Source organism: Moschus berezovskii, chromosome 10, assembly GCF_049115385.1.
Source record: "Moschus berezovskii isolate FMDL1 chromosome 10, NW_MosBer_1.0, whole genome shotgun sequence".
Lineage (NCBI taxonomy): Eukaryota > Metazoa > Chordata > Mammalia > Artiodactyla > Moschidae > Moschus > Moschus berezovskii.
The window spans coordinates 33,434,138-33,449,352 of record NC_142469.1 but is presented as its reverse complement, the minus strand read 5'-3'; the positions used below and the strand labels follow the sequence as shown (position 1 = coordinate 33,449,352).

Below are 15,215 nucleotides of genomic sequence, written 5' to 3'. Positions count from 1 at the left end.
TATGCAGAGTACATCATGAGAAATGCTAGCCTGGATGAAGCACAAGCTGGAATCAAGATTGCCGGGAGAAATATCAATAACCTCAGATATGCAGATGACACCACCCTTATGGCAGAAAGTGAGGAGGAACAAAAGGCCCTTTTGATGAAGGTGAAAGAGGAGAGTGAAAAAGTTGGCTTTAAGCTCAACATTCAGAAAATGAAGATCATGGCATCTGGTCCCATCGCTTCATGGCAAATAGATGGGGAAACAATGGAAACAGTGGCAGACTTTATTTTGGGGGGCTCCAAAATCACTGCAGATGGTGATTGCAGCCATGAAATTAAAAGATGCTTACTCCTTGGAAGAAAAGTTATGACCAACCTAGACATTATATTAAAAAGCAGAGATATTACTTTGCCAACAAAAGTCCATCTAGTCAAGGCTATGGTTTTTCCCGTGGTCATGTATGGATGTGAGAGTTGGACTGTAAAGAAAGCTAAGCCCCGAAGAATTGATGCTTTAGAACTGTGGTGCTGGAGAAGACTCTTGAGAGTCGCTTGGACAGCAAGGAGATCCAACCAGTCCATCTTAAAGGAAACCAGTCCTGAATATTCATTGGAAGGACTGATGTTGAAGGTTAAACTTCAATACTTAGGCCACCTGATGTGAAGAACTGATTCATTTGAAAAGACCCTGATGCTGGAAAGGATTGAAGGCAGGAGGAGAAGGGGATGACAGAGGATGAGATGTGGTTGGATGGCATCACCGACTCGATGGACATGAGTCTGAGTAAACTCCAGGAGTTGGTGATGGACAAGGAGGCCTGGCGTGCTGCAATCCATGGGGTGGCAAATAGTAGGACAGGACTGAGAGTGAACGGATCTGAACATATTTTCATTTTGGAGAATTACTCAAACTCGACAGTAGGTGGAGCCAGCATCACATTTCTCACTATTTTTTTTTTTTTTTTAAGTTCGATTTAATCAGGTTTCCGGTTTGTTGTTTTGTTTTTACCAATTCTGCTACTTATGTAGGTCAGGATTATTGCAAAAACAAAACAACAGCAACAAGCAAAACCCACAGTATTTTCAGCATGATTTTTTTCTGAAAGTTTAGATTGGAAATTATAAGTGTGCTAATCTCTGGTTGTTTAGATTGAAGGCATGAGGAGAAGTGGGTGACAGAGGATGAGATGGCTGGATGGTATCACTGACTCAAGGGACATGAGTTTGAGCAAACTTTGGGAGATAGTGAAGGACAGGGAAGCCTGGCCTGCTGCAGTCCACGAGGTCCCAAAGAGTTGGACACAACTAAGCTGCTGAACAACAAATGCTCTTAGATACCAAAAGAGGGTGCTCTAATATATTTTAAGAGTGCACTTCTTAGGAATAAAAAAGCCACAGCTTTTTCTTTTATGCAACAAAAAGTTCTTTCTTTCTATTTAATAGGGTTGACTGGATTTCTTTCTTTTTAAAATCTAAGATAGCTATGCACAAATGCTTTATTCATTACAATAAAATTAAAACCAGTCTCAGTTCTCTACAATCTTAGATTAAAAATTGACCTTTTTTTTTTTTTTGAGTTAAAAGCACTGTTTTCAGTTGTGACTTTGAAAAACCTCTGGCAGTAAATGGTATATTAATGTGTGGTTTCATTCTTGATTTAATTCAAGATATCTTTTATCACTTAACAACTTTCCTCTCCACTTAGGAGGAAGGTGGGTCTCATGAAAACCGAATGAGAGTTAACCAAGTGATTGAAGGGAAATGGGGGAACTTCCCCCACAAATCCTGCTTTATGTTGTGTGGGAGAGTTGGGTGCACAAGGAAGATGCTAGTCAAGTTGTCCTAACAAGGAGCCTGCTGGGGTAAGAGGTGCAGCGCACAGCTTTCGGATGCCTCTGGAGTGCTTTCACTGGACACAAAGTTCCCTACTCAGTAACGGTGCAAGGGGTGCGGAGGGAAAGATAGTGCGAAAACAGCTAACACTGAACATACATTGAAGACTGTTGTTTAATTGCTAAGTCATGTCTGACTTTTTTGCCACACCTTGGACTAGCCCACAAGGCTCCTCTGTCCATGGCATTCCCCAGGCAAGAATCCAGGAGTGGGTTGCCACTTCCTTCTCCAAGGCATCTTCCCGACCCAGGGATTGAACCTGTGTCTCCTGCATTGCTTCTTTACTGCTGAGCCACCAGGGAAGCCCCTACTGGTAATTAAATGAATGGTCCCCTTCTTGTGAGAATGCCTGCTTCTCTACAGAATGGATGCTTAGGCATTTGGCCAGGAGATCGTGTGGGGAGGGGCGTGAGGGGGGCAAATTAGTCCATCAGGGGTTGTAGACCCTGGGAAATGACTTCTTAGTTACTTTGTTGTTGTTTAGTCAATATGTTGTATCCCACTCTTTCGCAACTCCATGGACTGTAGCCCTCCAGGCTCCTCTGTGCATGGAATTTTTCAGGCAAGAATACTGGAGTGGGTTGCCACGCCTTCCTCCAGGGGATCTTCCCAACCCAGGAATGGAACTCACGTCTCTTGCATTGCAGGCAGATTCTTTACTACTGAGCCACCGGGTAAGCCAAATGGGAAATGGGTGATAACTGATGCAAACTAGCCAACTTGGTCCAAAAAACTCCATGTCAGAGAACAAATCTGGATGCTGCAAGAAATTTCAGCCCATAGAAACGCCGTTTCAGCCTTCACACCTCCCCTATCCGTGCTGGTGATGCGTTTCTTGCATATCTAATTTACCTTAGCTGGTAACTTGCTAAAAAAAAAAAAAGCAGTCTCTCCTCTTTGCCCTTTCTCTTTGTTTTTTCGGTACTAAGAAATTTCATTTCAAATGCCCTCAGTCTTCAGAGAAAGCAGGCGGATGTGGAAACTAGAGTCTGAACCACTGTTGTCTATGTTACTAAGTCTGCATTTTAATTAGCTGGGGAGACAGCCTTGCTCTGGTAGCAAAAATGAGTAGAATTTCTAGATCCACAAAAGGCCTCTGTGGATTTTCTAAAGAGGAACAAAACACTAACCAGATGGTATTCAGTTAATAGGCCGACTTTAAAGGCAAGTATTTGTTTTGAACTCTTTCCTAAGGGAGAGAAATTTAGCTAATTAATGGAAGAAAAGAAGTAAGAGAAAAACCAGAGAAGAAATACTAAAAATAATGAATAAGGCGAAATATGAGGAGGAATGGATATTGGAAAATGAGGGGAACAAACTAAGCAGTTCTAGAAAAATAGAAAATTAGAAAAAAATATGTTACTGCAGATTTTTCACCAAATGGTTGCCTAGGAAACTTAAGAATGGTTCTCTCTCTACTGAGTAATTGTTGAAGGACATACTGAATTTAGAGTCTGTTGGCTCTACCAGTATCAAAGGAAAAGCAAACACATTTCAAGCGTTTTAGTCAGACTCTTGAGAGTCCCTTGTACCACAAGGAGATCCAACCAGTCCATTCTAAGGGAGATCGATCCTGGGTGTTCATTGGAGGGACTGATGCTGCAGCTGAAACTGCAATACTTTGGCCACCTCATGTGACGAGTTGACTCACTGGAAAAGACTCTGATGCTGGGAAAGTTTGGGGGCGGGAGGAGAAGGGGACGACAGAGAATGAGATGGCTGGATGGCATCACCGACTCTGTGGACATGAGTTTGAGTGAACTCTGGGAGTTGGTGATGGACAGGGAGGCCTGGCGTGCTGTGATTCATGGAGTCGCGGAGAGTCGGACACGACTGAGCGACTGAACTGAACTGAACTGAACCGAACCATCTTTTCTATATTATGCTTTTCTCCTGACAGAAATGGTTGATTTCAACAATTTTGGAAGATAATAGAAAAAGAGCAGTGAGATCGAAGCACAGGCATGGTGAAATATTTGAGAAACCAGGTTAGTCTAGGACGGCACATTAGTATGTGTGACATCAGGTAACAAACCGTGCAAAAAGTAAATTAGGAAGCAGCTCAGCGCCCGTGTGGCCATGTGAGGTCATCTTTATAGTTTGCCAAGTATGCTGTTGAAAAGCATTTTTCCGTGTAAAGAGCTTGGTACATTTGAAGACTTCTAGTCTAGAGATTAAAATAAATCACATTGCAAAGCCATGTTTCCTCTTCCATTAACCTTTAGCTTCTATTACCACTGGCATAAACAGCAAAGCATTACACAATGCTTTACTACTCCTATGCGAGTTTTTCTTTCCTATAGCTTACCCTATTTTCCAGAAAATAGTAATATTACATTGTTATATAATGTAAACCCCTTTCTGCAAAGCTGTCCTCTTGTATTTTAGGGGCTAAATACTTGCTTTTGTATATGTGTGGGGCATGTCTATATGTGGGGTGTGTGTGTGTGTGTACGTGTGTGTGTGTGTGTTTGGAGTAGTGTCGGAGTGGGCAGGGGGCAAAAGGACTGACGGATCATCTTTCATGATGACTCAGGCCATCTCTTTTTGCTTAACAAAAATAGGACTCAAGAGTATAAGAATTTTTGTTATTGCTTAGAAATATAACTTGGTTGTGTCCCCTTTTTCCTTCACATGAATACAAGTTATCAATAAGTGAAACTTCCAAAATCACAATCTATCGTATGGGATAGAATGAATTATAAATCATAAATATTTATGCTTCAGTTCAGTTCAGTCCGACTCTTTGCAACCCCATGGACTGCAGCACGCCAGGCTTCCCTGTCCATCACCAACTCCCAGAGCTTGCTCAAATTGATGTCCATCAAGATGGTGATGCCATCCAACCATCTCACCATCTGTCGTCCCCTTCTCCCCTTGCTTCAATCTTTCCCAGCATCAGGATCTCTTCCAATGAGTCAGTTCTTTGCATCAGGTGGCCAAAATGTTGGAGCTTTAGCATCAGTCCTTCCAATGAATATTTAGGACTGATTTTCTTTAGGACTGATTGGTTTGATATCCTTGCAGACTTCAACACCACAGTTCAAAAGAATAAACTCTTTCACGCTCAGCTTTCTTTATGGTCCAACATGCATACATGTTGGTCTCACATGCATACGGTCTCACACGCATACATGACTACTGGAAAAACCATAGCTTTGACTAGATGGATCTTTATCAGCAAAGTAAAGTCTCTGCTTTTTAAAATGCTGTCTAGATTTGTCATAAATATTTACGCTTATAGACAACAAATCGGAAAAGTTTAGCATAAAGCAAAAAAAAAAATTTCCTGTTGCTTTTGGCAAATGTCTGGATTTCCTCCTCGGAATTTGTTTTGTCAATTATTTATTCCTCCTTACTTTCGTGTAGCATGGAGAAAAGTAAATCGAAGAAGTTCACAGCAGGACTAGAAACAAAGCAAATGTAATACTCAAACTTTGGTCACCTAGTTGGATCAAGTGAAAGTGAAAGTAGTTATTCAGTCGTGTCTGACCCTTTGTGACCCCATGGAGTGTAGCACACCAGGCTCCTCTGTCCATGGGATTCTCCAGGCAAGAATACTGGAGTGGGTTGCAATTTCCTTCTCCAGGGGATTTTCCCCACCCAGGTATTGAACCTGAGTCTCATGTCTCCTGCATTGGCAGGTGGATTCTTTACCACTAGCACCATCTTGGAAGCCCCCTTTCTCTTCTAGTAACCCTTATTTCCTTTAAAGCAGTGAAAAGATTTAAATCTTGATGTCTAATATACTGTAAAAAAAAATTTTAATGTAATCAAATTACTATTTTTCAGTTTCTCTTCAGTAATGAACTAAATCAACTTTATTGTTGGTATTACATCATTGGTTAGGTGATGATTATCATGATTTTAAAATTTAATGATGCATTATTCTAAATTTGTTTGTAGTCAAGCACATTCCAAAATTTAAAGGAAAAAAGCTGTATTCTATCTTATATCAATTTTAATACTTAATTAAATTTAATATTTAAATTAAAATACTTAATTTAATCAAAATCTTAATTTTAATACTTTTTATAAATGGGCTAATGCTCACAGAGATTGGTAAATTAAAATGGATTTTCCCAAGTATTCCATTTTTTGTTTTTCATAAAGATTATTTTTCATGATGATTGCTATTTTTTAAAATATCTACTATATTTCTTAGAATAAGATAATTGGAATACTGCTACTTGTCTCACAAGTTCAGGATTTTGAGTTCTCTGGAAGGTGTAAACCAATAAGAAGGTGCTGGCAGCAGAGATAAATGTTCTGAAATGGTGACTTTTGGAAATTCCCTGATGGTTCAGTGGTTAGGACTCTGTGCTTGTAGTCTGGCGGCATGAGTTCAATCCCTGGCTGAGGAGCTACGATCTACAAACCTGCAGTACAGCCAAAACAAAAAGTGAAATTGTGACTTTCTTCTTTGTGTCATGCGATGTCATTCATCCCTTGTACTTTCACTATTTTCAAACCTCTAATGAACTCTTAAATGTCTATTATTTGAGGACACTAAACCAATTAACCTTTGCTTCACAGTTAACTCACTATTACTAACTAGCTGGGGGAGTGTCTGTAATGCACACTTTTTATGATGCTGCAATTTGCACCACTCATACCACCCCTGAGGGACAGACCTCCTCCACCTGATGTCTGCCATGTCTAGGTAATATCTAGACTCATCTGTTATATGACCCATACTTAATCATCTCAATTGTGATTTGATAAGATTAACAAAGTATTTAAGATTAAGATTAACAAAGTATTCATCAGTGTCTGCAAGATGCAGACATTCAGTCTGAATTGAACCAAAAATAACTTATTGATTCATATAACCGTAAGTTCAGAAGTGTAGCCAACCTGTTAAAATGTGGGTCCAGAGCCTTCAGCAATGCTGTTGGGCTCTGACTACACTTTTAGCCCTCTGTGTGTGTTTGGTTTATTCACAGTTGTAGCCAGGAGCTCAAGCAAGTCAACAGGGCTCTGGCCCTCGCTTTAGTTGTTGCTTGCTTTTGCCTGACTGATTTTCCGTACTAGAACCAGAGATGTGACTGGTCAAACAGCCATCGATGATCCCACACTCCTGACTCCTAGCTTAAACATTCCACAGGGGAAGGAGACTGCTGTTTCTCAACAGTTCCAGGGAATAGTTTCTGGGGTACTTTGGTCCATCTGACCTGAGACATGTTCCATACTGAACCTTTTAACTATAGAGAGAGAGTACTTGGACTGGCCATGACTGACTCTTGTTTTCTCCACTGTGGCAAGGGATAAAGGGTCAGCCCCATCTGAACTCTGTGAAATTCAACTGAAGAATAATTTGGTACCTGCACTGGGGAGCCAATCAACAAAAAGGCAAATACCTTATTTTCCTAAATTTTAAAAGTAATTTATGATACTGCTCACATTTGTTAAAGAACATATAACCATGGTGATAAAGTGGAAGGTAAATGATGGTTAATCTTTTCTATACATCTGTGTATATGTGAACATTTTTGTGTTAGTTAGGGAAAATAAATACATCTCTGTTTCTGGGGATCTTGTGCTCCCAGATGGAGTAGTATGACTTGTCACCCTAAATATTTCCTCTCATGGAGTAACATGACTTGTAACCTTCAATATTAGCTCACATGACTAACATTATACAGCTTCCATATATATCCTTTCTTCTAGCCCATAATCTTGAAACTAAAGTCAACTATGCTTAATTGCCATGAATGTTTGTGGGCTACTTCCTTGTTATGGTCAAATAATGGTTTGAGTACAGTGAAGATTAAAGCAGGAAAATCACTGAGCTAAGATAAAAGATAATTAATTTATATCCTTTCTCACAAGCAATAATAATTCAGTAGAGTCTTGAATTACAATTTTCCATAATACCATTTTGATTGTTGCTTCTTTTCATGTTTCAATTTGCGTTTCCAGTATTAATCATCAATTATAGCATTCACAACAGTTGTAAATGATGGCAGAGGAACATTTTAGAGTATTAAGTGATTTATATTACTTTCAGATGTCATGTAAATTGTGATATCAGTTCAACTAGATAAAAATTGAGCGCTAGATTTATGAGTGGTTTTAAATGTATTAACATGCATCTGGAGAATTATGTAAATTTTAATAATTAAATAATATTGCATGCATGCATGTTAAGTCACTTCAGCTGTGTCTAACTCTGTGCGACCCTATGGACTATAGCCCACCAGTTGTCCATGGGATTCTCCAGGCAAGAATATTGGAGTGGGTTGCCATTTCCTTCTCCAAGGGAGATCTTCCCAATCCAGGGATGGAACCCACGTCTCTTACGTCTCCTACATTGGCAGGCAAGTTCTTTACCACTAGCGTCACATGGGAAGTCCAAATGATATTAGTATTCATTAATTTTAATAAGTTTAATATTCATTAATTTTAAATTTTATTTGCTTTATAATTTTAATAGGTTGTATTGGATGTTTCAGAAGGAAAGTTCTTTGAAAACATAGAAAATACTTTTAATTTTATTTTTTAGCATTGATTTTAATTTCACTTTTTTTTTTTGCGTTGGATATGTTTGTAATTGCACAGAGTCGGACACGACAGAAGTGACTTAGCAGCAGCAGCAGCAGCAGCAGAGTTCTATGAAATTAGAGTGTTAGAACTACTGGAATCTACAGAAACATGGTGGTATCTTTAAAAATTTTTTTTAAACTTTATTGAAGTATAGTCAATTTATCATGTTGTCTTAATTTCTGCTGTACAGCAAAGTGATTCAGTTACACATGTAAATTCTTTTTCATATTATTTACCATGGTAATTTTTCATAGACTATTGAATATACTTCCCTGCGCTATACCGGAGAAGGCAATGGCAAGCCACTCCAGTACTCTTGCCTAGAAAATCCCATGGATGGAGGAGCCTGGTAGGCTGCAGTCCGTGGGGTCGCTAAGGGTCGGACATGACTGAGCGACTTCATTTTCACTTTTCACTTTCCACTTTCACACATTGGAGAAGGAAATGGCAACCCACTCCAGTGTTCTTGCCTGGAGAATCCCAGGGACGGGGGAGCCTGGTGGGCTTCCGTCTATGGGGTCGCACAGAGTCGGACACGACTGAAGTGACTTAGCAGCAGCAGCAGCAGCAGCAGCGCTATACAGTAAGACCTTGTTTTTATCTAATTTTGCTTTACTATTAAAAAACCATATTCTGTCTTTGTACACTTTGAATATAAGTACATACTGTCATTTAAAAATCTAGAATAACTGCTGTCAATAGAACACAAAATAAGTAAAAATCTTGTTAATTGCAATACAATTATTTTGCTTAAATGAAGATAAGAAAATTCATTTTGAATAATTGTATAATTCATAAATTTTACTTTTTATTATTAGTCATCCATCTATTGAGATAGCTCATTAACAGTGCAATCAGATGTGCAGTAATAAAAATTCTTTGCCTTCATTATTTTGCTAATTTTCATCCTTATGAACTCGTACAGTTAAATATGTCTTTGGATTATGAAGGTATATTTGTCAGGGCAAGGAGTCATTGTGAAGATGTTTTTGTCAAGACAGGGAGAACAGGACCTATATTTAGTGGCATGGGAGCCTCCATCTTTCCTCTTCCTCTGGGATCCAGTAATGTTAAAGTCAGGATGAACAGAGAAGACAAGAAACTTGGTCTAAACCTGGATGTCATAAAAGAATTTAAGGTGTCATTAAGAGCAGCATTGGAATGACAGAAGGCCCATGAAAAGAGAAACATGAAGTCAGGAGGTAGCTGATAAATCGGATGCTAATGAGGAGAAATTGAAAGACTAGGTTTATGCTGTGGAGTTTTTCCTGTTCTTCAGGATTGCTTAAATTATTCTTGAGTTTTCTGTGTTTTTGTGCTAAATATGCTGTTGCTTTGATGTTCAATTATCTGTTATACACATTATCTCATTAAAAGTTCACATTCGGCATCTATTTAGTGAGTTTAAACCTTTGTGTGGGGACGTCTCTGGTGGTCCAGTGGCTAAGACTCTGAACTCCCAATGCAGGGGCCCTGGGTTCAATCTCTCATTGGGAAAAATAGATCCTGCATGTCACAACTAAGAACTGCATGCTATAACTAGAAGATTCCACACACAGAAACAAAGACCTATCACAGCCAAATAAATAAATAAAAATATTTTTAAAACTCTTTGTGTGAAAATTTAGTTATATTTATACACACATAAATGTACATGAACATATATATACTTAAATATTTTCTTTGATCATAAACTAGAAGAGATCATGAAACTGATGTCAGTAATTTCTACTTAATATAAATTAATTCAGGATTTTTATTCTTAAACTCTGTGTGTCTGTTTCCACACAAGCTCTGTGTGTCTGTGAAACAGGTTTAGGAAGGCGGTGGAGGACTCTGGGCCTTAGCAGGGACTCGCTAGCTCCCAAGCTCTCTGGTTTCCTGCTCATCTTCCTTCTTTCTCTTCTCCCATCCTTTTTCCCAGCCCAGGTAATCTTTACTTCTTATGGACCTTCTGAGATCTGAGCTGGAGGGTTGGCTCTTACTTCATCAGGCTTTCCTCCAGACCCATTGTTAATGTCCTTGGGTCCCGAGACCCAAATGTTCTGACTTCTGTATCTGAAAATCCACTGCCCCTCCCCCGTTTGCCACTCCGATATCCTCCCCCTCCTTTTCTTTGGAGGCACAGCTCCTCCCTGGAGACTTAGCTGACTAGAAAAGTAATTGAATAATGTGATTCTAGAAGGCTAAGGACCAAAAACAAAGAGTCAATGATTTATATTGCAAAATGTATCTTGTCCGTATAAGTCTTTGTGTTCTGGGAAAAACTTGACTCTTCATGGAGGTATGATTGTCCTTGTTGGCAGTCTCCAAAAGAGCAAGGACCAATTTCCTATAGAGAATCTATTTCACAAGAACAGTAACTTCCTCATCACGCAATGCAGCCTGTGCTTCTCTGGGTGACATTTCTCCCCTATCTCCAGGGCTAAGCCTAAGTACGTGAGTATCACAGGCAACACACTTGACTAGCATCGCCAGTCATTTTAAAGGACTTTTCCTCTATCAAGTGCTGGGCTAAACTTCTGCCATCCTTTCTTGCTCTTCTCTGGGGACATTGGCCATAATACAGGTTGAAGCTGTTCTTCAAAAATAAACTCTGGGGACTTCCTTGATAGTCCAGTGGCAAACACTGCCCACTCCCAAAGCAGGGGGCACAGGTTCGAACCCTGGTCAGGAAACTAGATTCCACATGCTGCAACTAAGAGTTTTCATGCCACAAAAAAGATTCCACAAGCTGCAATGAAGACATGAAAATGAAAGTCGCTCAGTCTTGTCCAACTCTTTGGGACCCCATGGCCTATATAGTCCATGGAATTCTCCAGGCCTGAATACTGGAGTGGGTAGCATTTTCCTTCTACTTTTTGGTTGAATCTTCCCAACCCAGGGATCAAACCCAGGTCTCCCGTATTGTAGGTGGATTCTTTACCAGCTGAGCCACAAAGGAAGCCCAAGAATACTGGAGTAGGTAGCCTATCCCTTCTCTAGGGGATCTTCCTGACCCAGGAATTGAACCAGGGTTTCCTGCATTGCAGGCAGATTCTTTACCAACTGAGCTATCATGGAGGCCATGGCATAGCCAAATATGTGTGTGTGTGTGTGTGTGTGTGTGTGTGTGTGTACACACAGAGAATAAGCTCTGGTGAAAGCTCTTGCATAAAAGGTGAAGAGTTGGCTTTGCTTATAGACCGGGTGCCTTGTATCCTTTGTCTAAGCTTCTGACACCTTTGAAAGGGCACACTATTAACAATTATGCCAGGACAGAAGGCATGAATCGGTATAGTCTTGCTCCCACCCAATAGACCATACTTTATGGCACTTAGAGTTTACCGACAACAAACAAAGTCCTAGCCATATCTATTCCCCCCTCATGGTGATGGCCGAGTTTTTTGCCATCAACAGTTTGAGAAAATGTAGGCTAAACTTTGGCTGCACAGAGTCAGGGGCTTATCTCTGATTTGTTGAGTCTACCTAAGCCTGCACAGTCCCTGTTGTTTTAGCCATAGTCTCTTTTTAAGGGTCTTGGCTAAGAACAAAATGCTATTTTCACAAAGGAAAAGAAAGAGAAAAATGCTTACTTCAGACGTCACGTTTAACAGCTATCTGAAATCATCTCTCTATGAGAATAAGTGGATGTCTCTGATTTTACCGTAGAGTCTAAACCTTCTTCCAAAGTATAATCTGTGGCCTAGCACGTACCCCAGGCTGCTACTTGATGACAGGTCTGCAAGAGGACTTGCTAGGTTTTTGTACACAGCTTTGAAAAGAAATTCAGAGCCTAAAGAATGGGCTCTAAATAAAATTTTCACTCCTTCCTAGGTGTTCTCCAGGGATTCAGAGAATTGAATCTCTGTGGCAGTTTAGAAGGCTCTGTTGACATTTGTTTCCTTCCTGATATAGGTTCTTCTGCATCTGCCCAGAAAATGCAAAGCGTTCAGTAGTCTGCTCACACTCAGCTGCATCACTGTCCAGCAGTTTATCTGAAATTGGGGTTGACTTCGGAGTCTGCCAGTTCTCTCCCATCTGTCACCTCAAGATAATCCTGTTCTGTGGTGATTTGCATTTATTATAGACAGGCTTCTTCTATAGTAGGTAGCGTTTTAGTCCACAGGACCCTGTTGCATAAGAAATGCAATTTTATTTTTTATAGTCAAATTTAGTTTCAAATAGAAGTTCCATAAAGTGATTTTTACCTAATCTGTCAATTCTAGATAATTTCATCTCACTTAAACTTCTCAGCTGATGACTGTATTGTATTTCATAGAAGACTACCAGGCCAGTATTTCCTCTTTTTCTCAAATCAAATCTGCCAGTTTTCTGGCTCCAGTGCCCACATGCTGACTATCCCGCCTTCCACTCTGTTTCAGTGGAAGAAATATCGCTACTCTTAAGGCACCTCCTTCACTGCCCTGTAGTTCTCAGACCCTTCCACCTTCTCAGGGATTTATCTCTTGAAAGTATACCCTTTTTCTTAGTTTTGCACGAGAACTTCAAATAATTCATAAGGTCAGACTCTTTCAGCTCAAAAGTGTTAGCTTTGAAAACTTGCTTTTCGCCTGTCTCCTTCCCTGTTCTTCAGTGGTAATAAGAGGTGCCTCGAAGTCTGGTTGGAAAGAATAATGGGATAAAAGAGCATGACCAGGGTGAAAACCATGGCTAAACAGTACAAAATATATTACCCTACTGCACTTTGGCGTATGATGTCACTTTGTACAAAGTTTTGTACTTTGTACAATGTCAAACTTTGACTTTGCCCATGGCAGACTCTCAGGCAGGCTGTAGAGTGTCTCGAGACCACTGCTGCTCCCCGCCACTCCCACGTTTTACTATCACAGGTAATGGTACCGTCTCCTTGAAGAATGTAATGAGGGTTGTCATTGACTGCCTCAAGGGACTATCAGTATAGCCTTACTGTCCCTGATGTACAAGCCTCTCTGGTCATCATTCCCTATCTACTGCACTATTTTCATTAGCATGCATGCGTGCTCAGCTGCTTCAGTCCTGTTGGACTCCTTGCGATCCCATGGACTGCAGCCCACTAGGCTCCTCTGTCCATGGGGATTCTCCAGGCAAGAATATTGGAGTGGGTTGCCATGCCCTCCTCCAGTAACACACACCAACATGCTGTAATACCTGTCATAATCAAACAAAACTGAGAAATTCCCTGGTGGTCCCATGGTCAGACTCTATATGTTGCCACTGCAGGGAACACGGGTTTATTCCCTGGTCTGGGAATTAAGATCCTGCATGCTGTACGGTGCAGTCAGAAAATAAAAAGTTTGCATGACTTGACATACACTTCCAGCCACTTCCCCAATTTATGAGTTCTTCTTTATGAAAAACTTTCCAAAAGGCTTCTCTGTACTCACTCTTCCAGTTCCTCTCTTAGCTTTTCTGGAACCCATTCTCATCACTCCTATCAGAGACATCAATGGCCTCCATGTGATCCAATCTAAAGATCAGCTCTGTCTTCATCTCTCCCAATTTCTCATTTATATTTGACAAAGTTAATCAGTCACTCCCCTTGAAATTCTTCTTCCTTTGCCTTCTGATACATAAAACTATCCTTGTTTGCCTCCCACCTCACTAGCCACTTTGTTTAAAGCTTCCTTGTCTGGAATCTTCTACTTTTCCTAATTTATTAACAGAAAGTCCTTAAGGCTCAGTCATTGAATTGCTTCTCTGTGCTGTTCACATTTACTCCTTGGAACTTAAGAGTTTGATGACCTAATCCAGTCCCATGACTTTAAAGATCAATTATATGCTTTTGGTGGCTCCAAAATGTACATTTTAATGGAAAATCTCTCTTCTGAGCTCTAGAATGCCATATTCAAAAGTCTGCTTGATATCTGCCTTGGATACATAATAGATATCTTACACATCATTTCCAATGAGAAATGCTGATTTACCCCTTCTAAACCACTTTCCCCCTAGATTTTTAAAATGCACTACATGGAATTACAATTCGATAAGTTGCTCCAGTCAAAATCTTGTAATCTTTCTTGATGCTTTCTTGTGATCTTTCTCTCATGTGAGACAGGACAGGAAATCTCAGCAGGGTGAGTGTCAGCAATGTCCAAAGAAGATGACCGAGGGCTAGGTCCCGTGGTACCATCATGACAACCACTTCCTTCCTGGGCCCTGGCCCTTTGTCCTTTCATCTCACCTTCTGTCTTTAGATCTTAGATGAAACCTCATGGAGAAGGAGGAGGGAATCTTTGAACTGAGTTGGGGAAAAATCTAAAATGTCTCAATAATCACAGATTTTACTAAGTTTGCAAAAAAGTGAGCACATAAAGTTTTCTGCTTTTAGGTCAAAATGGGAAGTAAAGTTATTAGTCAAGTTCAATTACAGAAGAACAAAGACATACATTAGTACATACAAGTCTGGGCTGCAGAATCATACCCACTACCCTTGAGGTTTTTCTTCTCCTTGTGTAGTTTGTGAAACCTCTTTCCTGACAGGTTGCTCAAGGAGGCTACAGGAATCCCAGTGAGTCAGCAAGGTGATCTATAAAGGAGCCAGAAGAAAATATTAATGCGCTCATTCATATTAATTTTATGTAAAATTAGATCTAAATTAGTCTTTACTAAGATATATATGAATAGATAGATTGGCATTAGTCCTTTACTGAGGCACATATCAGTCACTTGTCATGCCATGTCCCGAGGAAGAGTGCTTGACAGTGAGTCCCTCATTTTTCATCCCATTTCAGTTACCATGATATACTGTATTGTATATGGACCCAACTAAGTGAATTCATAAATCATGCTATCCAGTTCTATTTAAAC

At 40.1% G+C, this 15,215-nt stretch overlaps 1 long non-coding RNA gene across 2 annotated transcripts in view; it reads right to left on the bottom strand.

The window, feature by feature from the left end:
* Window positions 1-8,703: 8,703 nt before the first annotated feature.
* LOC148776294 (uncharacterized) overlaps window positions 8,704-15,215 on the bottom strand; it is a 30,996-nt gene continuing 24,484 nt past the window's right edge. The window contains exons 2-3 of one of the 2 annotated variants that reach the window (XR_016038396.1): window positions 14,795-14,934; window positions 8,704-12,538 (exon numbers count right to left, since the gene is read on the bottom strand). This is a non-coding gene — a long non-coding RNA (uncharacterized LOC148776294). The remainder of the gene's footprint in view (window positions 12,539-14,794; window positions 14,935-15,215) is intronic. The other variant, XR_016038397.1, reaches the window with a different exon arrangement.